Here is a 24,436-nt window from a genome sequence, read left to right on the forward strand (position 1 = left end):
TCTTTTACCGGATTCCTTTGTCACGGGGCAAGTTTTACATTGGGCAGACCGGTCGCTGCCTCAGTGATAGGCTGAGAGAGCACAGCAACAATGTCGCAAAAACGCCCCCTGACATGTTTTTGGCTCTACACTGCCATAAATGCACGTGCCGACCCAATTTTCAAGAGAGATTCGTAGTTGGTATAAGCACGAAATCACTTGATTAGTAATCGATGCTGAACAGATGGACTATTTCGGCGAATGTTGTGCTAGCAAAACGTCACTGTCCATGAGCAAAATGGAATTACACTCCTTGGCATCTGCTAAGACCTGGCTTGTTGCCGGCGATCCAGAAGCGGTCAATTTTGTCGTAGGAAGTTTTCTGCCCTGTAATGTTGGTGAATGTAATGTTGGTTTCTTTCATGTTTTTTTCCTGTTATATGCAAGTGGTCTCGTGGATGTCGTCTGCAAAATAGGTGTATCTGTCGGCTTGGTGGTAGAAAGTAAACGTTTTTGTTGTCAGTAGTGCCACTGTGTGTGTGTCTTTCTTCTCGTCGTCCTTGTCTTTTCGCGCCCACAACCAAGAAGCATGACAGAACAACGAGCTCGCATCGCTACCCTTGTATTAGGGGCTATTTTTTATGTTGATGGTGGTGCAACAGAGATGGTATTTGTTAGCATCATGATATACAATCTATGGTAAAGAAGCCATCGGGCGTATATTAAAAACCAATGACGCGCCACACAAAAAAGCAGTATGTGTTTACGTGTGCGCTTGTTTATTAAAGAGCCTTGAACTTCTTTCTCATTTCCTAATATAGTTTCATTACTTCAATATTCTAGCATGAGCTTCACAATGGCAATGTTTAGCACATTGCGTGCTTATTGTGTACTTTTACTGAGGAATTGGGGGTTGTTCCTAACTTGCATAATCTACTTAGCTTGTTAATGCTTCTTCCTACACTCCCGACAATTTCACTCTTCTACACACGCACTTTCATGCGATGCTGTAAATGTTTAATACTCACAAGCCCGGTTGGTGAAGGTAGTCATAATAAGAGCGCACTTCCCTGTTTCGTTGGTATAGTTCAGATACTGTGCCCATGAACTGCCAGCTGCATGTGCAAATAGAACAGAAGTTATCAAGAAGGATACACGTTTTAAATTACTGGCGGAGCAGATTTGACATTTGGGCATGTAGAAATTGGTTATGCATCTTTGAAATGGGCGGCGCAAAAACGAGCACTAGAGAAAAAGTACAAGCGCTGTGTGGTGCGTTGTACTTTTTCTCGTGTCCTCGTTATTGTGCTGCCACACTTCAGGTAGAGCTACGACTAGGCGTTTCTGCTTAGAAAGCAGGAATGGATGGTCATAAGAGAAATAGTATGGCGTTGATGTCATGTGCGTCGTGACATAACCGACAAGATGTCATCGTGATGAATTTGTACTCGTTTCGTTACATTCGTGTGCACCACAATGTGACCACATGGCCGGTCTCTACGACGAACATGAATGGCAGGTCATAACACGAATCTCATGAAGCAATATGACAGCACTAATGACACGAGTGATATGGATGAGAACTAGCAGACAATATTGCCAAGAAAAGTATAGGAATGTTATTCGTAGTAATTAGGATATAATTGAGAAGAAAGTAAAGTGGACGGAAAGATAACTTGCCACCGGCAGGGACCAAACCTGCGACCTTCGAATAACGCGTCTAATGTTCTACCACTAAGCTATGGCGGTGGTCATTCTCCCGTCAACTTTATGGGGTATACATGTGCATTTAAACCTAGGAATGTCAGTCAGCGCCTGTCGCAGACATGGCGGTGAGTGTGGAACACTTTTTCTGCCTGTTGGCGTCACGTAACGCGTGATCATTTTACGAGCTGGCAGCTGACCAATGGTCATGCCCTACGTGACGCCAAGAGGCAGAGAAAGAGTGGTAGAGCATCCTACTCAGTGGTACAGCATCGGACGCGTTATTCGAAGGTCGCAGGTTCGGTCCCTGCCGGCGGCAAGTTCTCTTTTCCTACAGATTACTTTCCTCACATTTGTATCCTAATTACTGCAAATAACATTCCCTACATCTCCTTTGGCATTATTGCCTAAGTTCTTATTAATATTGTGCCTAACAAAAAAACGAGGCCTTAAAAGTCTTCTTTCCTTCATTCATAGCGAGGGTCTCGTTCCTGCAGACTTGATGCCTTCAGATAGTATGCGAGGGATTATTGGTCAGCTGCCAGCTCGTGAAATGATCACGTGCAACATGACGCCAACAGGCAGAATTGGCAGAAATAAAATATATTTTGCCTTTGAGCTCACTCGGACTCAGACTTACTATACTTTTTTCTCAGCCGAGACTCACTCGGACTGAAGATCACCAAAATATTACTCACTTGGACTCACTCAAATTCAGACTCACGGCTCTATCTGAGTCTGAATAAGTCGTTAGCGCAAATTCCGCAAATTCCGAGTCCGTTAGCGCAAATTAGCTATTTCAACCATGTTGTCAACGCCAATTTCTCGCATAAATTATGCTCTACTTGGCGCCTTTTATCTCGTACCTTCAAATATAAGTCATCAGAGGGTGCAATCGATTAAGGACATTTTATTTCGATAGCAATTATATGGAGAGTCTCGGCTGGTTTTTGTCCGTCCCCGTCGCCGCCGTCATGCACCGTATATGTTTAAGTATATATATATATATATATATATATATATATATATATATAAACGCCCCAAAGAAAAATAATTCGGAAAAATGCTTCCGAAGCGCGGAATCGAACCAGGGACCTCTCGCTCGGCAGCGCGTAGCGCTAGCCACTACGCCACAGAACGCAGATCATCAACGTAGCTAACGGCGAGCGTTATATACAGAACCTTTACCGCTGGCCGTACTCAGGGACGGCAGGCGCCTATAAGCGTTCTTCATTACCAGCGAGACGGCGCGAGGGGCGAGGAGCACGCCGATGCTCCTTGCCCTACAGCGCGTGGTCACCTTCGTGCGCTAGTCTCAAAGAAAGAAGGGGGGCGGGTGCGGGGTAGAGCGGGAGGGTTGTATGTCTTGTGCTTTCCCCGCGATGTCCGCGGTAAAGTCACAGAGCAACGACAGTCCCTTCGCTCGCTGCAGCGGCCGCGTTTGCGAAAGGAGCGCACTGTTCAAACAGAAATAGGTAACAACTGCGACGTTTAGTTCGCGCTCGTCCTGTGTATACCTGTTCGTTCGTTTCGTGCGTCCTGCTTTTTGTTTCAGCAGTGCACTACAAGTATCGAGCTGTGACGCATGATGGTTCGCGCTCGTCCTGTGTGCGTTCTTTCGTGCGTGCTTTGGGCTCGAGCGACACGCTGACAATTTTGAGCTGCTTTCCGTTCTTCTCGTTACATTCCGATTTGTTACTATCGCATTCATTGCTTCGCCTTTGCGGCGAAACTGTGACTTTTTTTATTGAAAGATATTACTCACACGAGATATTTTTATCAAGAACTACCCGTGAATGAGTTCACGCGGGGGGGGGGGGGGGGAGGGCGACCTATCTCCTCAACTCCGTAACTCACGCCTCTCATGGATAAATATTGAGCTGGTGTATGAACACTGGTGCTTTGAAGTATGTGTAAGTCGCCGGAAGTGTAAACGTGAGCCGACAAAAGGCTGATATTAATGCTGCAGTTGTTTAGATAGATCCATAGGTCGGCAAAAAAGCACGGATCTCACTCAGACTCACTCAAGAAATATATTTTGCGCTTAGTGCTCGCTCGCACTCAGACTCACCGAAATTTTCCTCAACCGGACTCACTCGGACTCAGACGCACTGAAATTTTTCAGAACCGGACTCACTCGGACTCAAACTCACCGAAATATTATTCACCCGGACTCACTCGGAGTCAGTCTCACAGCTCCATCTGCGTCTGAGTGAGTCGACTCATGAATGAGTTTGCGGACCTATGACATACAGTTACACACAAGACACGGATGTCCAAACTCCAAAGACAGAAACTCGCGCTGAAACAAAGCGTTCGCCCCTCTCATAGATCTACGGGCACGTCGTTGTTGGCGTAGGCCTTCCATCGCTTCGGGGTCTCATCACAGCCGCCGTTGCCTTTCCCTTCACCTAGTATTCTGTCGTTGAACGTACTCGGGGTCTTCGGCTCGCCGCCATCGCTTTGTAGCCGTTTGTTGTTGGGTTGACTACTGCCTTCTTCACTTTTAGTAAACCAGTGTTAGTAATGGGATTCAACCAATTTGTGTGGCACATACCCGCTTATGATGATTCTTTTTGGTTCGTCAGACAAAGCAACGATTTGCTTAACAGCTTCGCTGCTAAAAGAATGTTCCGCGATCGGCGCCATGGCTGCGAGCGGCGCTGACTAACACTCCTAGCCTTAAATGTGCATATATACCACATAAAGTGGACGGGAGGATAACCGCCGCCATAGCTCAGTGGTAGGGCATCGGACGCGTTATTCGAAGGCCGCAGGTTTGGTCCCTGCCGGCAGCAAGTTATTTTTTCGTCGACTTTACTTTCTTCACAACTATATGCTAATTACTACAAAAAGCATCCCCTATACTTTCCTTGTCATTATTCTCTGTTAGTTCTGAGTAATATTGTGTCTAACAAAGGAAAACGAGCCCCTAAATGTCTTCTTTCCTACAAGAGACATCAGTCATATGGGGTGAAGCCACCGTGACAATTTGGTTAATATGGATTGTGCGAGAATATGTGTTGTATGTAGTGACATATCAAGTCATGTATACCATGACTTTAATCAGATTAAATCAGATTAAACGCTATGCATCTCATGTATGGCATGGCATGAATATGTTAAATGACAAGGTGTAATTGCAGTCATTTATTCTGCTGGGTTATCTAAATATGTATGACATAACATAAATAATATGACATGACACAGATGTTTCATAACGTTTAGCGTATTTAGTCGTATAAAACCAATACGGGTACCCCAGCTTCTGGCTTTGATCTTATGGGCTTGAGTCGTCAAATTGCGACATTACATGAACTACAAGCCTTCCTCTAGGGGTCAAGGTGTAGTCGAGGTGCCTTTATGTCCTTGCAGCGTACATAACTAGGCTATTTACGACAAAATTCGCCGCGCAGTTGTGGCAGGTCCACTGGATCTGTCGCTAAGTGCGGTACGCAACCAATGAGCACGAGAGTCGTAAGCTGGGCTACTTTTTGTATATAAAAAAACTAGAGGCAAAAGCGAAGGGCAGCGCTCGTACCGTGTAGTTCTTCCCTGTTGTCTGTAGTTTTTTTTTCGCGCTGTTTATTACTATAAATCAAAGAGCGGCACTGCAACCTTCCCACCACAACATTCGCAGACATTGGTTCCCACAGTGCGAATGATCATCCACAATTTCTCGCAGCCAAGAATAGTCTACCCTGTGCCACTGCCGTTGTAGTACAGTAAAACCCGTATATATAGAAGTGGCAAAAAACAGTAATTATTTAGTTGTACCGTATGATTCGATGTAACGCTATTAAAAAACTCGCCGTATTTTCGTGCGTGCTTTGGCTTCACGGCACCCACCTATATTAAAGCAAAGAAGGCGGCATCTAGGCAGTAGGCAGTATTTTTTTTAATTTTTAGCTTTTATTTTTTCGCGATTTGTAGTTGGGAGGAGGCGCTGCTTGTATGAATGGATGTGTTGTACGCGAGAAAATGCAGTGTCGATGAAAACAGCGCATCAACATCTTCATACGTATCTGTGTGTACTCGTTCACACGTAGCCTCTTGTCTGCCTTGGTCCTAATATCGGCCTAATAACGTATTGAGCGTGCTTTTTGGTACGCAGCGGCTACGCCTGTCTTCTTTTCGCTACTTTCCACAGTGTTGATTATCGCCAGCTCTGCGAAGAACAGCAGCTCCTGGCTTTTCACCGCAACAATCGCGTTAACAAAGGAAGCGAAAAATCGTGTACAAGCAGTCGGCAAGCTAGTACTACGGGCCGACAAGTTCGACGACGAGGAATCATGGCAGAAAGCGTGTGGTGGCCAGTCGTAGTGTCTTCTCATTCCACACGGCGTCCTCCTTATTAGACGGATGACTTTTCCAAATGCTCGCGGGAAGATCTCCTTTTGTGAGGAAAACCAACACCTTGTGAGGAAAAGCCGACTCCTTGTGACGTTTCACGCTGCCGAATGTTCGATATGTAGCGTGTTCATACTATTTTTGTGTGATATAGCCCTACGCTTTCCTATGCATTGGTGTTAAAGCAATGCCATGTCCAGAAATAGTTCGATATAAAGGATAGTTAGCTGTAAGCGAGTTTGATATTGTGGAATTTAGTGGCAGTATGAGTGTCACGCAAGTCAGGTGTCCCGCATAAAAATAAAGCGAAATAGAGTTCCTTGGCGAGGCAGAATTCAGCACCCCGCCCCTTACGGCGCGAAGACAAGGCTCATGTACACTGGGGTACACACTCACGTGTATTGCGATAGCAATTACGTGGACACTCTCGACGGCTTTTTGCCGTCGTCGTAATTTTCTGTATAAAGTCATAATCCAAAACATTGCCCTGCGCATCGTATGTTCCACCCGCAAGTAAAAGCGCGCGAGCGCTGGCGACGAACGCGGCTGAAGCATAGATGAAACTAGCGTATCTCTCTGAAACGAGATATACGCGACCAAGCTTGAATCCATGCGAATGCTATACTTTTTTTAAATGAATTGGGTCAAATATTCCAAATTGTATTTGTGGAAACGATGACGTCATTTTTTCTCAGTAGTTTTCATGTTCAGCTGGTTGCAAGTTGAAGCTGTGGATATATGATGCTCTTAAGATTGGAGAACAATCTATAGACAATAAACTCATAAGCAAAGCTTTTGTTCCGCGAATAAAAGGACATGATAATTAATTATAACTCAACTAAATAGACGTATGATAAAAAGAATAGAGGTATAATTAGTGGGGTATTATATTACAAAGAACTTTTGGTAATAGTCCGAACAGCCCGATTCTGAACGTACTTTGTAGTAGGGAGGCAACAGCCATGTGTGTTTGCCCGCGAAATAATTCCATGGGAGATACGACTAGGTATGAGCGCAATGTACAAACACATTATTGCGTGAAGTCAACAATCTGTTCGTCGCGCTGTTATTCCGAAAGCTGTTTTTTTTTGTTCAACATAAGCAGCGTAATAACAAATTTCAAATTTTTGCCTTGCTTTATTTCAGAGGAATGGCACGCAATTAGGTGCGGGGATTTGTTGATTATGAACGATTACTTGGAGTATGCATGGGGTAGCTGTTGAAAAGCTTTAAAATTACAAACTGCGTTTTGACAGGGTTTAGTAGGATGACGTCATCGACTACCGTACGAGGGCGCGTGCTACTGGAGCGCCGCGAGCAGCGGCCCTGGAACCTGTCATCTCGCCACTGTCGTTCCCTCCTCCTCGCGCTCTCCTTGCTACCACTGTCTTTCCTCCTGTGCTGCGCTCCGCGTTCGCTCTGCCGGTTACGACGACGCCGACGCTGCTCGACGCAGGGACGGGCGCTTAACAGCTGTACTCTAAAATTTCTACGTGCGTAGACGCTTCCTCACGCCACTGGGTTGTCGACATACATTTGATGGATTCTGTGCATTCGCAATGACTGACTGCAGTGACTAAAATTATCAGTGCAGTGTGTGTGTCTGTGTTGAGCGCGTGAACTCAACGCGTGCGAACGCATAGAGGACAAATGCGCAGGGCAATCTCTATAGTTTCCCCCAACAGTGCACCAGCGGAAAAGAGTCGCTCGTACTTTGGAACACTTTTGTCATAAGAGTGCTGTTACAGAGGGCGGAAACATTTGCCTTTACTATAGGTATGTCGTGTGTGTGTGTGTGTGTGTGTGTGTGTGTGTGTGTGTGTGTGTGTGTGTGTGTGTGTGTGTGCGTGTGTGTGTGTGCGTGTGTGTGTGTGTGTGTGTGTGTGTGTGTGTGTGTGTGTGTGTGTGTGTGTGTGTGTGTGTGTGTGTGTGTGTGTGTGTGTGTGTGTGTGTGTGTGTGTGTGTGTGCGCGCGCGGTTATCGCTTCAGCATTTAACTCCTGCAAGCGAAGCAGATCCCCCAATTTTACTGGAGATTTGAAACCCTGAAATCTATTTTTAAAAGCAAAAAAGGTGACAAGCATTCTCTAGATCACAACTATCTGCTTTACTGATACCAGTTTTCTGTTTCGAGGTGACAAGTACGTTGCTTGTTTGAACAGTGTGCACGGTTGCGGGTCTCCCGGCGCTTGTTTTCATGCTAGCGTGCAAATCTGGCTTTAGAAAGCTCGATTATAATGACTGACTGAGTGTGCATGAAGCGTTAATATTAACAGGGCTCGAGTCTGTCAAAAGTGTCGCACTTTTGAGTGCTTTACTCAGGGGGTGCCGAAAGCACGTCTTGGCAACCGTCGACTTTGTTGCCTGCTTATTACTTGTCTGTTTCTTTAGATATGCCCTCTTTTTTCCTTCGCCCGTCAGTAGAGATAAGTGCAAGTTATTTTAAATTAGCCTTGGAAATTAAAAAAAGTACAATAATACTTCTGAACTTGTGATAATTTACTGTTTGACGTTCGTGCGCCTGAAATGTGTTGATATTACTCACATGTAATCTAATAAAAACAGTACTTACAGTCCTTAAAGAAGTACATTGAATCATTCCTGACGTATTTCATGAACGTCCAGCTTTGAGTTTGATTTTTCCTGAAATCGACAAGAGTAAACGATATTCGGCCAAGCAATAATAACTGAGGATAGTCTTACATCTGTCCTTGTAAAAGAAAGCTCAGTGTCATGTTGATCTGTGACGTGTCCATGCCAAGTTTCACTTCCTTCCAGCAATACCGAGTTTCTCCAAATGTTGAATAAACAGTCCAAAGCACATTAGTGTTGTTCCACAACTGCAACAAACAATAAAACACAGCCTCAGTGATTTCAGTCTATAGTCGGTGGCAAGCTAAGAATAAAAAGCCGGCAGATCCCACGCATTGTGGGAATCGATGTAATGCCAAGCAGCCAGCAAAGAGCTGCATACATCGTCTTGTATGTCACTGAGGAAAATGCGTGTCATGGTTTCATGTTAACTCCTATTATTTATGTTCGTCACACAGTAACGTCGCGCAATACCAACTTGGGGGTCGATCAACGTAGAGAAACGGCCGCTAGGGCACCATGAGCGTGGCACGTAAGTCATGCTGTACATGACATGCGTGTCATGATTTTCATGATAACTCGTGTTATTTATGTTCGTCACACGGTCACGTCGCAAGATGCCAATTTTGTTGTATAGCAAGCTAGCGAAACGGCCGCCAGCGCACCATGAGCGTGGCATGTAAGTCATGCTGTACATGACATGCGCGTCATGATTTTCATGATACCTCGTGTTATTTATGTTCTTCACACGGTCACGTCGGAAGAGACCAATATTGGTGTATATCAAGCTAGCGAAACGGCCGCCAGCGCACCATGAGTGTGGCACGTAAGCCATGCTGTACATGACATGCGTGTCATGATTTTCATGATAACTCGTGTTATTTATGTTCGTCACACGGTCACGTCGCAAGATACCAATTTCGGTGCATATCAATCTAGCAAAACGGCCGCCAGCGCCCCATGAGCGTGGCACGTAAGTCATGCTGTACATGACATGCGTGTCATGATTTTCATGATAACTCGTGTTATTTATGTTCGTCACACGGTCACGTCGGAAGAGATCAATATTGGTGCATATCAATCTAGCGCAACGGCCGCCAGCGCCCCATGAGCGTGGCACGTAAGTCATGCTGTGCATGACATGCGTGTCATGATTTTCATGATAACTCGTGTTATTTATGTTTGTCACACGGTCACGTCACAAGATACCAATTTCGGTGCATATCAATCTAGCGAAACGGCCGCCAGCGCCCCATGAGCGTCGCACGTAAGTCATGCTGTACATGACATGCGTTTCATGATTTTCATGATAACTCGTGTTATTTATGTTCGTCACACGGTCACATCGCAAGATGCCAATTTTGTTGTATATAAAGCTAGCGAAACGGCCGTTAGCGCACCATGAGCGTGGCACGTAAGTCATGGTGTACATGACATGCGTGTCATGATTTTCATGTTAACTCGTGTTATTTATGGTCGTCACACAGTCACGTCGGAGGAGATCAATATTGGTGCATATCAATCTAGCGCAACGGCCGCCAGCGCCCCGTGGCACGTAAGTCATGCTGTACATGACATGCGTGTCATGATTTTCATGATAACTCGTGTTATTTATGTTCGCCACACGCTCACGCCACAAGATACCAATTTCGGTGCATATCAATCTAGCGAAACGGCCGCCAGCGCCCCATGAGCGTCGCACGTAAGTCATGCTGTACATGACATGCGTGTCATGATTTTCATGATAACTCGTGTCATTTATGTTCGTCACACGGTCACATCGCAAGATGCCAATTTTGTTGTATATCAAGCTAGCGAAACGGCCGTCAGCGCACCATGAGCGTAGCATGTAAATCATGCTGTACATGACATTCGTGTCATGATTTTCATGTTATGACTTGTCATTTATGTTCGTAATACAGTCATGTTACGCCATACCAATTTTGGTGCACATTCGATTAACCAAGCGAGCAGGAGAGCACGAAGTCGTAGGCGGCTAGATAGATAGATAGATAGATAGATAGATAGATAGATAGATAGATAGATAGATAGATAGATAGATAGATAGATAGATAGATAGATAGATAGATAGATAGATACGGTCAAAGTCACAGAAGTTCGCTAAGAAATGCTTCGCATTTAAAAGTAAACTATACTGCTGCCCATTTGTATTATGGGCGTCCAACTACGGCCGCTCATTACCATTACGTACCAGTTAAGACGAACGAATGAATGTTGCAACATGGCGCCGTTCGCGACGAGAGACGAGGCGCCGGTGCACAGAGACCGAGAGCCGTTAATTCCGTTTTACTGTGGTGTATGTTTCTTCCAAAAGAAGCTTTTTTGCACAGTCATGCGCATGTACCCAACATCATCTCGCTGGTCGTCATTAGATGCATTAGAAGTGGTAGACGCTTGTGACTATGCCGCGTTTGAAGTACACCGAAGTGGCCGAAGCTCGGCGTATTTTACAACGCATTATCGCGTTCCGTTGTTTCGGCAGCGTCAAGTTTCAACACGGCTTGTGGTCCCTCTATCAGTCCCTCTATCGCGTGCAGTGATGAAGGTGAAGTCGCAATGTGCGCGTCTGTGGACGATTTACCGTCTTCAAGAGCCATGGCATTAGCGTTGCCACATGTGCGTGTGTCGGTGTGCGTGTTACTTGGAGCTCGCAACGCGTGAATCTTGGTGATCTATTGTGATATGCGCCGTGCTGTGCCCCTATATGAGTGACGTATGTGCGGACGAAGCGTGAGAGGAAGAAAGCAACCAACATAATTCGTATTATTGTGGTCATCCGGTGCTTATGTGATTATGTGACATGTGCCTATTCGTGCGGTTGTGTCGTCTTAATGGCATTCAGTTCCACCAGCCCAGAATGATGTGCTAGGTTGAAGAGCCCGTCACGTAAGTCTCAGGCTCGATGCACGAACGCCTTGCATGAAAAACGCCGTGCGAGGTAATCGTTGTCTACAATCTGTCCTTTCTATTCTCGTCCTCGTTCTTTGTCGCGCTAATATTCGTTCAAGAAGTTGTCTACAAACCGCGAAATGATGCGCGCTACGTAATATCGCTGTGACCGAGGAACTTTAAATTGCATGGATCGTGATCGTAAGTGAAGTGAAGCCGATAAATCTATTGATGAGTCAAACAAGAAAAGCTTTTGTTTTTATTGGCGTTGCATCATACTTCACGATATCATATTTGAAATTCTTCCTTTTGTCTAACGTCCGTTTTTTTTGCATTTCGTGTGTATTGTGTGTATGTTTAGATTAAACTTTGCTTTGTTTACATTAAACTGCAGTAGACTCTCGCGAAGCTTATAGTCCGTAAACCGTTTTTTTAAACACTTATCCCTTTTTGTGAAGTCTCACTCTCTAACTATGTGTCACGAACATATCGGCAGGGGGGAACCGGAGAGGTATCTATATATACATTTATATGTTCTCCTTTTTTTTCCTCAAGGATGCACGTGCTTTTGTATGTCCGAGTGTACAGGCGTGGTCTTTTGGCTACTCATTTTACAGCGAAAGCTGTTATGAGATCATTTCACCGGCCGTTTTTGGTGCCGTAGTTGTCCGACGCCACCGCCGCCGCCGGTGTCCGTAACCAGTATCGCTCGAAATAAGAAAAAAAAACGAAATAAGAAAAAAAATTCCAGGATGGAACGAGGTTCTAACCTGGGCCCTCTGCGTGGGAGCCCAGTATTCTACCTCCGAGCCATGCCGGTGCTTGAAACTGCTCTGCAAAAAGGTGCTATACAGGCTTCATGTCGGGAAGGAGCCACATTAGCATATGCGATATAGCGTGGTAGAAGAGTAAAATAAGCACCAAGCGTCGCACAACGCGAATTCTGTAACCAGGCGTCACACAATTCGAATTGCGCAACGAATAGGTTGCTGAATGCTTCCAACCCATTACAAGGGGCTCTGCCATAATTCTTCATCGTCATCAGGCACAGCATCAACAAATCCAGGAACGGTGAGGCGAACACGGCGTTGGACGACGCATTTGTTGGGGACACGGCCGGTGACAGCGACGACCTTGAAGCACAGGTCAGAAAGTCCCGGGATGACGACGCGGCGGCCGTGAAGAAAAGGGAAAATATGAGGAAGAAGAGGCGGAAAAGGAAGGAAAACAAAAAACAGGGACGGCAATACTCCGGCCACGATACTACGCATAGACGCCCTTTCAATGGCGCGAAGCACTGCAGAGCAGGGTGCTAAAAATAAGTTTGCGCTGTTGTCATGCCATGCGTCCACAAATGGTGGCCCTTACTTCCAGTGCAAGCGCTACGATGCCTCTGTAGGTTTCGGCGGATGCTACATGCAGGATAGTGGGTGAGGCTGTCATCTGTACGTGTGCAGGTGTGGGCTGAAGGGGTCTCACTGGCCTAGAGAATGTAGGGTGCACTCTAAGTACGGTAACGTTTACGGTAACCAATAACGGCAACTGACCTATAATTTATAAGTTATTCGGTTGTTTAAACATATTAATCGGTATCGGTCGATATTTATTAATTTACCTTTCACTTAGAGGCATACATGCATAGCAACATAGTAATTTAAAGGGTCCCGCACCACGAGACGCCATGTAACCTTTAGATTGTACCTTGTCAAATCGCCGTGACTCGTCCTTAAGGGAACCTAAACTTTCGATCGGAAATTTATTGACGAAGGTGTGTCATCACGATCCACATCTAGCGTTTGGACATGTGTGATCAGGGACAGAGGCAGTCAGGACTACAATAAAGTGTTAGTCATGCACTGGCGTCTTGAAAAGCCTTAAATACGTTGAACGTTTTCAAGAAGGCATGTTCAAGTCTGACTTCAGCAGCTGAAGAGCGACAATTTCATACACAGAAAGGTATTTTGCAGACCAATGATACATTATGGAATCAATTAATGGGACACTATCGAGAAACAATGAATCGCTTTAGATCGATAAATTGTGCTCTGAGAACTCTAATGTTGTTAATTTCGCCATCATAGGTTTCTCCGCGTTACGCAGTGACAAGGAAAACACTGAAGAACGGTGACACGCAGCCCTGCGCGGTCCGACATTAGAGGGACAGTTATGGGCAGTCCAAAGGGCCCGCGAAGCGTCCGAAAGACTAGGTCTTTAGGTCCGAACGCGGGAGCGGGCGACTTCGGGCTAGGCAACTAGTGCGACCTATTGGACCTTAATAAAGTTCTTTCATCCATCCATCCATCCATGATGTAAAGCAGCAACTTAAACGGCTGTGTGTGACAGCATAAGACAGCGTTTTAAGAGCGTTTATGCTAAACAATGTTTTGACAACGTTTTAAGAGCGTTTATGCTAAACAAGAAATCCAGGCGAATTTCAGTACAAATAGCTGCAAAAGGCATGTTCAAAAACACCGTCATCTTTAATTGAATCAATTAAAGGGACACTAACGAGAAACAATGAATCGGTTTAGATCGATAAATTGTGCTCTGAGAAGTCTAATGTCGTTAATTTCGCCATCATAGGTTTATTATTACAGGAGAAAATCAAGTTCAAAGTTTCATCTTAAAATTTCGCGCTGAAATCTCCCCGCGTGACGTCACGGATTTCAAAGTGTATTTATCGTATTTTGGCGCCATTGGCTCAACAAAATTACACCAAACTTGGAATGTTAAATCTATGGCTCCCTCAGAGGACAATTTACATCATTTTTATCGATTAGGAACTACGTAGTCCCTAGTAGGCGCCGTCAAAACATGTGACGTCACGGCGAATGGCGCGGGAACTTCAAGGTGGCTTCGCCACCCACATTTTCTTTTTGCGCGTTTTCTCGCTTACTAAGCGTCTTATCGCAGCAAGCGAGGTGGTCTTGGTATCATGCAAGAGTACTTTACCAATATCAGAGAAATCGCTTTGCTCCTTAAAGTACCTTAATATACGCCGTAGGATCTTGTGGCAAATCATGTTACGGTATTGATTAAAACTAGTTTTATGAAGTGAACCCGTTTCCAATATTAGTAATTTAAGAAGTGGCATAAATACCGCACAGACGTGGGTAGTAGCACGAAATCAAGTAGCTTTTTATGTTGATTAAATGTTAGTTTTCCACAAGTTTTAAGTTCTATTTACATCCCCTTTCCATTTAATATACTGGTCTTCCTAATTTACCCTCATCAATCTACACTAACAGCTAACAAGCGCATAAACTAAATGGTAGATGGCGACACGACAATGTACTTTGAGGACTCGGCCAATGATAAAATGAAAATGACAGGGAGATAGCAGAACCATTGTGTGCTGCAAGAAGAATATTTTCAGACACGCAACACAATTTGTCAGAAATTTCCTATCGCCTCATCGGCGATAATATTCCCTGTCCGTAAAGTAAAGCAAACGTCAGGTTCACCACAAAACACCAAACATGCTTATACTCCATGCACTTGCCAACACAAAAGAATTATGCCGCTAAGTTCACAAAAAGCGTGCGACACTTGCTCAAGTTACGGCGCGTAGAGAGATGTGTGCGCTCGCTCTGAGCGACAATATATGGCGCGCGTGAGGCGGCGCATTGGCTCCAGCAAAGCAAGGACGGCGTCATCTCTCCGTGCTCGAGATGCACGCAGGGAAGAATATTCGAATGCAAGGCGATTGCTGCAGCTTGATACGCTAGTTCAAACCATGGCAGCGTTGCTCTTTGTTTAATCGATTTAACTTCGCTTTTGCGCTCAGCGAGGTGATGACGCGTGTGCCCCAATCGTGTTTTGTAAGCGAGTCTCTTGTGACTGGTCATACAGTAAGCAATGGATGTTGTAAACGTGCGCGATTCGCTGCAAATAAGGCAAGAGGAATATGCAACAGGGTTCGGTGCACTGCGCTGCAGTTGACACCCGCCACGTTGACGATTCTTGGGTTGCGTGAAACCGACGAACATGGAGTGTTATCCATTTGTTGTTAATAATGCTGACGACAGCTGCTAACATAATGATAATTATTGGGGCATGAACTCCCAAAACCACAATATGATTTTGAGGGACACCCTAGTGGAAGTCCCCGGAAATTTTGACCACCAGGGGTTCTTTACTGTGCACATAAATCTAAGTACACGGGTCTCAAGCATTTTTGCCTCCATCGAAAATGCGGCCACTGCGGCTGGGATTCTATCCCGGACAGTTTTAAACGTGACGTAGTTTAAAGGGTTGACGCTTGGGCAAGTTTGTGTGGACTCGTGATGTTCGGGTAAGGAATTTTCGATGTTTAATAAATTATTAAGCTTCTGTGTATACGTTCAAGTCGCGAATTATTAACCTGAATTCATGCTGACGTTTGCGCCATGGAAAAAGGGTCAGGTAAAAAAAATGAAGAAAAAAACTCAGCCCCTTAAATCAACATTTCAATGGCATAGCGCAAGTCGTGTGCCAGAGTTTTGAAGCGCTAGTGGCTGAGCTTGGATACTCGGATGGCTTGAGTGGACATAAATTTTGTGTATCGCCATTCTAGCGAACAGCGGTACTCGTGGACACCAGCGTACTTTCCAAAAATAAACAAGCATAAAACGCGTTTTTATGTAAAGAAGCAGCATAAATATACTTTCAACGAATCGGCGGCAAAAATAATAAAAGCAGAGTGACATTCGGTAACTGAAATATTCTGATCTAGTTTTCTTTTTACGGTGAACATTTTGTCTGGCACTGCAGTAAAGTATTAACCAGCCGGGAGAGTTGGGCTGGGCACGAATAAGCATGAAAAAAAGGAGATGTCGTACCTTATACATTGTGTTGTATGGATTACTTGGATCATCAGGACCTGACCTCATAGATTTGGTAGCTTCATAAATTTGTATTGCATTGGCAATAAGAGCGAACGCTACAACAACGTTTCTGAACATACCAGCCATTGATAACCTTCGAAACTGGTCCCGGGCAAGTACAACTCTTCAAACAGAATCGCTGAGCCTTATATATTGGTGAGGGGCTGGTGGGTTATATAGCATTTCACAGAAATATGTGATTTATTTTAGCTACGTCACAATATTAATTACTGGGCGCGCGCGTAGAAACATCTGCATTGACCTTTCTCTAGGTATTCCAACATCCTGTCTTATTGCCCAATTAACAAAATAAACCTGTTTCTGTATTGTAGTTAGTAAGCTTTTATTCTTTTAACAGTTGATATTTAAAGATTAGGATCTGTCCAACCTTTATTTCTGTTCGTAGATTTAGAAACTGTTTACTCTCTTATCCATTGGACGTGTTCTGCTGAACTTCGCCTATACGTAGGCCACACTAGGGCATTTCAGGTACTGAGATCAATAAATATTTACAAAACCAACAACGTACGATCGCCCTCATATATGACTGGCGGCATGTGATACAATATTGATGAGATTTAGCATAAACTCAAGCCAAGGAACGTATCGGGGATGTTATTTGTAGTGATTGTGATTTATGTTAGAAGAAATGGACGAAAGAAAGTAGACGAAAAGAAATAATGACGCCGGCCGTGACCGAACCTACAACCTTCGAATAAGGCACCCGATGCTCTACCCATTGAATCCACGTGATCGCGTATATCTTTAAATTCGCGAGTGTTATTCTGCGAACTCGCAGCCAGGACGGCGAGAGCGGAAAACTCTTTTTTGTGCTTGCCGGCGTTACGTAGCACGTGATCTTTCCACAAGTTGGCAGCTGACCAGTAATCACTCGCATGCTACCTCAAGGCATGAAGTCTGCCAGAATGAGACCCTTGCTATGAAAGAATGATAAAAGTGTAGTTTCTAAGGGCTCGTTTTTGTTTGTTAAATACAAAATTAATGAGAACTGACAGAATATCACACGAAGGGCAGTATAGGGACTGTAATTTGTAGTAATTACGATATAAATGAGAAGAAATTAAAGTGGACGAAAAGAAAACTTGCCGCCGGCAGGTACCGAGCCTGCAATTTCCAAATAACGCGTCCTATGCTCTACCAATTGAGCTACGGTGGTGGTCATCCCCCCGTGATGGCTAAGTGGTGCGCTGATTACCACTCTGAGGTTTAAATGCACAGATATACATGATAAAGCGGACGGGAGGATGACCACCGCCGTAGCTCAATTGGTGGAGCGTCGGACGTGTTATTTGAAGGTTGCAGGTTCGGTTCAGGCCGGTGGCAAGTTTTCTTTTGTCCACTTAATTTATTCTCATTTATATAAAAATTTACTGCATATAATATCCCCCACGCTTTCCTTGGTATGATTGTCTGTTAGTTCTTAATATTGTTCTGTCTAACAAAGGAATACGCGCCCTTAAAATCACTCTTTTTTCGTTCGTTCAAAGCACGTGTGTCGTTCTGGCAGACTTCATACCTTAAGATTGTATGCGAGGGAATATTGGCCAGCTGCCAACTCGTAAACAGATGATGTTCCACATGACACCAGCAGGCAGAAAAAGAGTCACAGTTTCACCGCAAGGGCGAAGCAATGAATGGGATAGCAAGAAATCGAAATGTCACACAAAGAATTAGAAGCAGCTCGATACTTGCAGCGTCCCGCTGAAGCACAAAGAAGGACGCCCTAAATGAACGCACAGGCATGCACAGTGCAAGCCTGAACTAACAACTGTCACAGTTGTTACGCCTATGTCCTTGAGCAAGCACGCTGCAAGTGTCGACAATGAAGATGCAGACGCTTGCTTGCTTGACCCTTAATTCTTGGCTCTTACCCACTACGGGGGATTGGCCATGAAACCGGCGGTTAATAGAAGTCGCGAAATTTAGAATTTAGACGCTCTTAGATATTTTTTTCCTTTTTTTAAACTGCGGCGCGTGGAGTGACTTTCTGCGTCTCGACATAAGGTGTGTAGACATATGACTTGTGACGGTGCACATGGCTTGCATAATGCTTACTGCGGCCTAAATAAATGGGCTTGGCAGTTTACTCGATCTTATAGGAACCACTAAATGTCATTTATTACTGACTTAATTTAGAAATGAAACAGATTCAAGGGGGTAATAGTTTGAAAATTAGTGTAGTGGTTTAGGTCAAATGGGTGAAATACAGGGTTGTGATCTGTTCTATATTTAGAACAGCTTTTTAAATGTGAAGTCTGGAGAGTAAGAATAAATGCGACTAAAATGTACAAGAAGGTTAAAGGAAATGTACCTCAGCCATGAATGAAGTGTCGTGTATGTCAATAGCCAATTGATATTGTAGAAATTTTGCAAAACACCGGCTATCGTTCAAAATCACTCTAGGTGCTACTTCATTCAGCTAAAGCCGCGGTTTACGAAGTTCCGCCTTTCAACTTGAAATTGCGAGAGTGGGCAAATGAATCACCGCAAGCTTAATCAAAAAGACGTATGACTTAAGACACCCGTGTGCAACCGCCCGTCCGTGTTCCCCATGCGTAACGCGAACGCCCTATGACAGAATATTATTTATCCTAAGGAAATTTATGATAATAAAGCTACTCTTTGGTAAGCACAACATATCTTCTTTTTTCAATCGTATCAGCATCGAAATATTTCTCTAATCTAGGTAAAAAAGCTCTATCAAACCTAAAGAGAAAAGACAATGAGAATTTCATATTAGCTAGATTAATTAGAAGTAGCACACAAACTAACATTTTCATCAATTCCAGATGTCAAAAGCAGGTGAACCATTTGCGAAGCCGAAAGCTTTAGTAACTCACATTACGCCGGTGGCACGTGCATTCCATTACATTCGAGTAATTCTGTATGTTTTCATACGCGATCTGTATAGACTCCACATATTTTCTATATATTTCCGTAAGAAACTTACAGCAACATAAGGAATAATTGTAATGATATGAGTAACGTTTTAGTAAGGTTTGGTAGTTCCATAACTGTTCCTTCGGCAATATGCAATCAAAGCGTTATATGTGTAAGAAGTACGAGCGCATTGCAGGTGTGGAATATAAAAGTGAAAGCTTGGGCGAGTTTGTTTTCGGTATTCAAAGCCTAAGGCACAGTGTGCAAACACAGGAAAAAAGGAGAGAGGGCACTCTTTTTCAACTCTGTTCTTTTTTTGTTTGTGTTTGTGCACTTGCTATACGCCAGCAAGTGTACTAGTTTACCCCCCCTTCTAGCATGCATCTGATGCTTAGAGTCGATCCCTGACTGGTCGACTCTTTTTCTTACGTTGGATCGCACGCTCACTACGGAGAAAGGGTCATGAATGCAATAATTTTTGTTGAACAAAAATAATATAGAGAAGCTTACTAGCACCGCTGCTGTATGGCACGCAATCACGAGCAGTGACTTGCGAACGCATAAGATTCAATCATGAGAGAAATTAATTTCTTTTGCCTGACAGTAGTGCATATTGCGTTGAGGTGGGCTAATAGTGAAGGGCGAACACTATGGAGAAGCCATCATGCAAATTACCGATGCAAAGAACAACAAATAAAAGGTCGGAGTCCTTCCCCTATCGAAGAAAGGGGGTCGCGCGAAGCTTCGCGTGTGTGGGTCTGGCCAACTATTTTAATTCCTTTTTTTTCTTTTTTTCATCGCATTGCGCTATGCTCAGTTCTGATGATGATTAGTGGGGCTTTGTGGCGCAAGGGCCATGGGTGGCCAAAGAGCGCCATGTCTTTTGTGTGGTGTCAGCGATGACCAATGATTACGATGACAGGGTGTATTGTGGCTGTATAGAGGCCTAAAATCACGCGTTATAAATAAGCGTAAAAAGGGTGTATAGAGTATAAAATTATGGCAGTGACAAGTGATGTGATCTATGGGTGTGGGTTGAATGACGAGTGAGTATGGTATTTACAAGTGAGAGGCGCGAAAACAGCACGAACGCCTCCTCAAGGCCTTTGAGCCCAAAGGCCGGGAGGCAGGTGCTTCCTTTGATAGAAACCGCAGCAGGAGCCTCAATCACGAGGCCGCGCTACGGAGCGCCTGGAAAAATTACGTTGAAATTATGTACACTTTTTAAAAATTCAAAGAGGGACTGATATTTAAAAAGGGGTTCTCTGCCAATGAACATAGCAGGATGAAGTGGGTACTGCAGGTATGCAGATGAAAAACGCTTTCTCCTGAGAGGGTCTAGTTCCGTGCATTGTAGTAGGGCGTGAAATACGGTTAAAGGATCGCCACAGTAGTCGCACAAAGGTGGATCGCCTCCGGACAAAAGGTATGAATGTGTACTGTATGTGTGGCCAATCCTAAGTCTGCAGAGTGTAACTTCTGTGTGGCGTGACTTTGATACTGGTGTCCAATTACCTAGTTGCGGCTTGATAACATGCAGTTTATTTTGTGTGTGCCTATCCCATGTGCTCTGCCAAAAGGCCCTGAGCTTTCTTTTGAGGAATGGTTTTAAGTCTAGCGGAGGGATAGCTACGGCTGTATTGGGACTGTTTTCGTGGGCGGATGCTGCTAGCTGATCCGCCAACAAGTTGCCTTGTATCTCTCGGTGCCCAGGCACCCAGCACACTACGACATGTTGTTTGAGGGAGTAGATCGTGCATAAAATAGAGTATAGCGAGACAAGGACAGGATTTGTGCGCTTTGTCATAGTTTTTAAAGCTTTCACTACGCTTAAAGAATCCGGGTATATCACTGCCTTTTGTAGTTTCATTTGTTTTATGTGTTTAACTGCCGCAAGTATCGCGTAAGCTTCTGCCGTGAGGATACTTGAATCAGGGTGCAGAATACCGGAATCGGAAAAGGATGGACCAACGGCTGCGTACGACACAGAAGTGTTAGACTTTGAGGCATCTGTAAAGAATTCAGGGTGTGGGTACTTGTATTGTAATTCGAGGTAGTGTGTACGGATATGCGCAAGTGGCGCGTGCTTGGTAACTTCGACGAAAGAAACATCGCAATCTATAAGCTGCCACTGCCACGGCGGGAGATGGGCAGCGGGAGCCATTAGACAGTGTTCGAGAAGTGGCACACCCATTTCTTCAGCTAGGCCCCTCACACGAAGTGAGTACGGCTGTCTCATAGAGGGACGGTTGTGAAAAAGTTCAGAAGCAGACAACACATTGATTGTAGTGTGTGAGGGGTGTTCATTGTTTGCGTTCACTTTGAGAAAATATACAAATGATAAGTAGGATCTCTGTAGATGAAGCGACCACTCGTTTGATTCGACGTAGAGGCTTTCTACGGGGCTCGTGCGAAAAGCACCCGTTGAAAGACGAATACCTAAATGGTGGACAGGGTCCAGCATTTTCAAGGCGCTTGGTGTCGCGGACTGGTAGATTATTGCCCCGTAATCTAGGCGCGTGCGTATGAGGCTTTTATATAGGTTCATCAGGCACTTCTTGTCACTACCCCACGTAGTGCGTGACAACACTTTGATGATATTCATAGTTTTTATACACTTGTTTTTTATGTGCTTGATGTGTGATATGAACGTTAACTTCGTGTCGAAAATGAGGCCAAGGAATTTATGCTCCGTCTTTAGAGACAGACGGTGGCCACCCAGTTCAATGTCAGGATCGGGATGAAGGCCTCTCTTTCTAGAGAATAATACGCATGTGCTTTTTTGTGGGTCAAGGCTGAACCCGTTCTCATCTGCCCACTTGGTTACCTTGTTCAACCCAAGCTGTACCTGCCGCTCACACAATGCAAGGTTGCACGACTTATAACCGATCTGCACGTCATCAACGTATGCGCAATAAAACATATTGCGTGGGATGCATAGATGCAGCGAATTCATTTTTACAATAAAAAGTGTGCAGCTGAGGACACCACCTTGTGGCACCCCAGTTTCTTGAACAAACGGTCGTGAGAGAATGTTTCCCACTCGGAAACGGAATGTACGATCCGTAAGGTAACTCTCTATTATGTCCAACATTTTACCTCGTACACCTAAATGGGACAGGTCTCTCAGTATTCCGAACCGCCATGTTGTATCGTAGGCTTTTTCCATGTCCAGGAATACCGAGAGAAAAAATTGCCGATAGACAAATGCTTCACGAATTTGTGCTTCAATCCGTATTAAGTGGTCGGTTGTAGATCGCCCCTCTCGAAATCCGCACTGGTACGGGTCAAGTAACTTGTTTGTTTCGAGGAAATGAATTAGCCTGCAGTTTATCATTTTTTCGAAGAGTTTGCACAGGCAACTCGTTAGCGCGATAGGCCTGTAGCTAGTAACAGCGGTTGGATCGTTGCCCTGTTTCAAAACAGGGATCACTATCGCCTCTTTCCAGGAACTAGGCATCTCGCCGGAAAACCATATGACATTGTAAAGAGAGAGCAGTGTTTCTTGTGTTTCAGAAGGTAGCTGTTTCAACATTTCATATAATACCCGGTCAGAACCTGGGGCGGAATTATTACAGCAGTCTAGCGATGTCTGAAGCTCAGCTAAGGAAAAAGGTTGGTTGTAGGCTTCGTATTTTGTGCATTTGCGTTCTAATTTTTGTTTTTCTATTCTCGTGCTGTACCTCTGGAAAGCCTCGGAGTATTGCGACGAGTTGGACACCTGTTCGAAGTGTGCGCCTAGGAAGTTCGCCTGGTCTTCCAAGCTGTCGCCTTGTGCATTTACTAGAGGGAGTGAATGTGTTGGTCGTCCTGCTACCCTACAAACCATGTTCCAGACTTTAGCCTCCTGTGTATATGAGTTGATGCCCGATAAAAACTTAACCCAGCTCTCCCTTCTTGCCTGTCGGCGCGTTCTCCTGCATTGTGACTCTACGTTCTTAAAATTTGTAAGATTTTCCGCTGTCGGCGAGTCCCGAAGTAACCTCCACGCTTTGTTTTGCCTTTTTCGCGCGTTTCGACATTCGGTGTTCCACCATGGGACACGTCGTTTGCCAGACAGTCCACTTGTTTGAGGGATGCATTTGGTGGCAGCATTAATCAAAAAAGCTGTAAAGTAGTCTACGGCTGCATCTATGCTTAAATCACACATCTCCGACCAACTTAAAAGTGTAATTTTCTTAAACTGTTCCCAATCGGCCCTTTCAATCTGCCATTTAGGAATCTGTGGATGAAAGTCATTTCCTGTTGGTGCGCTTAGAACTATTGGAAAATGGTCGCTTCCGTAAGGATTCCCGATAACTTTCCAATTAAGCAGGGGAAGAAGGGATGGAGATGTAATGCTGAGGTCTATGGACGAGTAGGATTTGTTCGCTAGGCTATAATATGTTGGCTCTTTCCGATTCAATAGACACGCACCGGAAGAGAAAAGGAATTGTTCCATCAGACGACCTCGTGCATCGCAGCGAGAATCACCCCACAGACTAGTATGTGCATTAAAGTCCCCAAGGACGAGATATGGTTCTGGGAGTTCATCTATTAAAGATTGAAATTGATGTTTTTGCAGCTGGTACTGTGGGGGTATGTAAAGAGAGTTTGTTCGTAAAGAGAGTGACGAGTTTGTAAAGAGAGTGACGAGTTTGTTCATAAGAACCACTCGAACAGCCACTGCCTCAAGGGACGTTTGGAGAGGTAAGTGTGTACATGCAATTCCTTGATTAACGACAACCGCTACACCACCGGATGACGCCACAGCGTCATCCCGGTCCTTCTGGAAAATAATATAACTGCGTAGAAAGTTGGTGTGTTTGGTTTTTAAGTGTGTTTCTTGTACACACAGCACTTTTGGTGAATGTTTATGTAAAAGGTCTTGGATATCGTCGAGGTTTCTGAGGAGTCCTCTGACGTTCCATTGCAGAATTTGTGCTTCCATATTGGAAGTTAAGTAGTACTGTGTGTACGTACGGGAAGTAGTTGTTGTTCAGACAGAAAGTTGGAACTTAGGTAACAGAGCCGTCGGCGGGCCCTGTTATAGGCTTTTTCGTTTTCTTAGCGCGCTCCAAGGAGCTACGCCGCTCTTTCGGCACCAGGGGTACCGAAGTCGTGTCCATTGCCTCGTGTGAGGCACTGGACGCCCGC

This window comes from Rhipicephalus sanguineus, chromosome 11 (genome assembly GCF_013339695.2).
Source record: "Rhipicephalus sanguineus isolate Rsan-2018 chromosome 11, BIME_Rsan_1.4, whole genome shotgun sequence".
Classification (NCBI taxonomy): domain Eukaryota; kingdom Metazoa; phylum Arthropoda; class Arachnida; order Ixodida; family Ixodidae; genus Rhipicephalus; species Rhipicephalus sanguineus.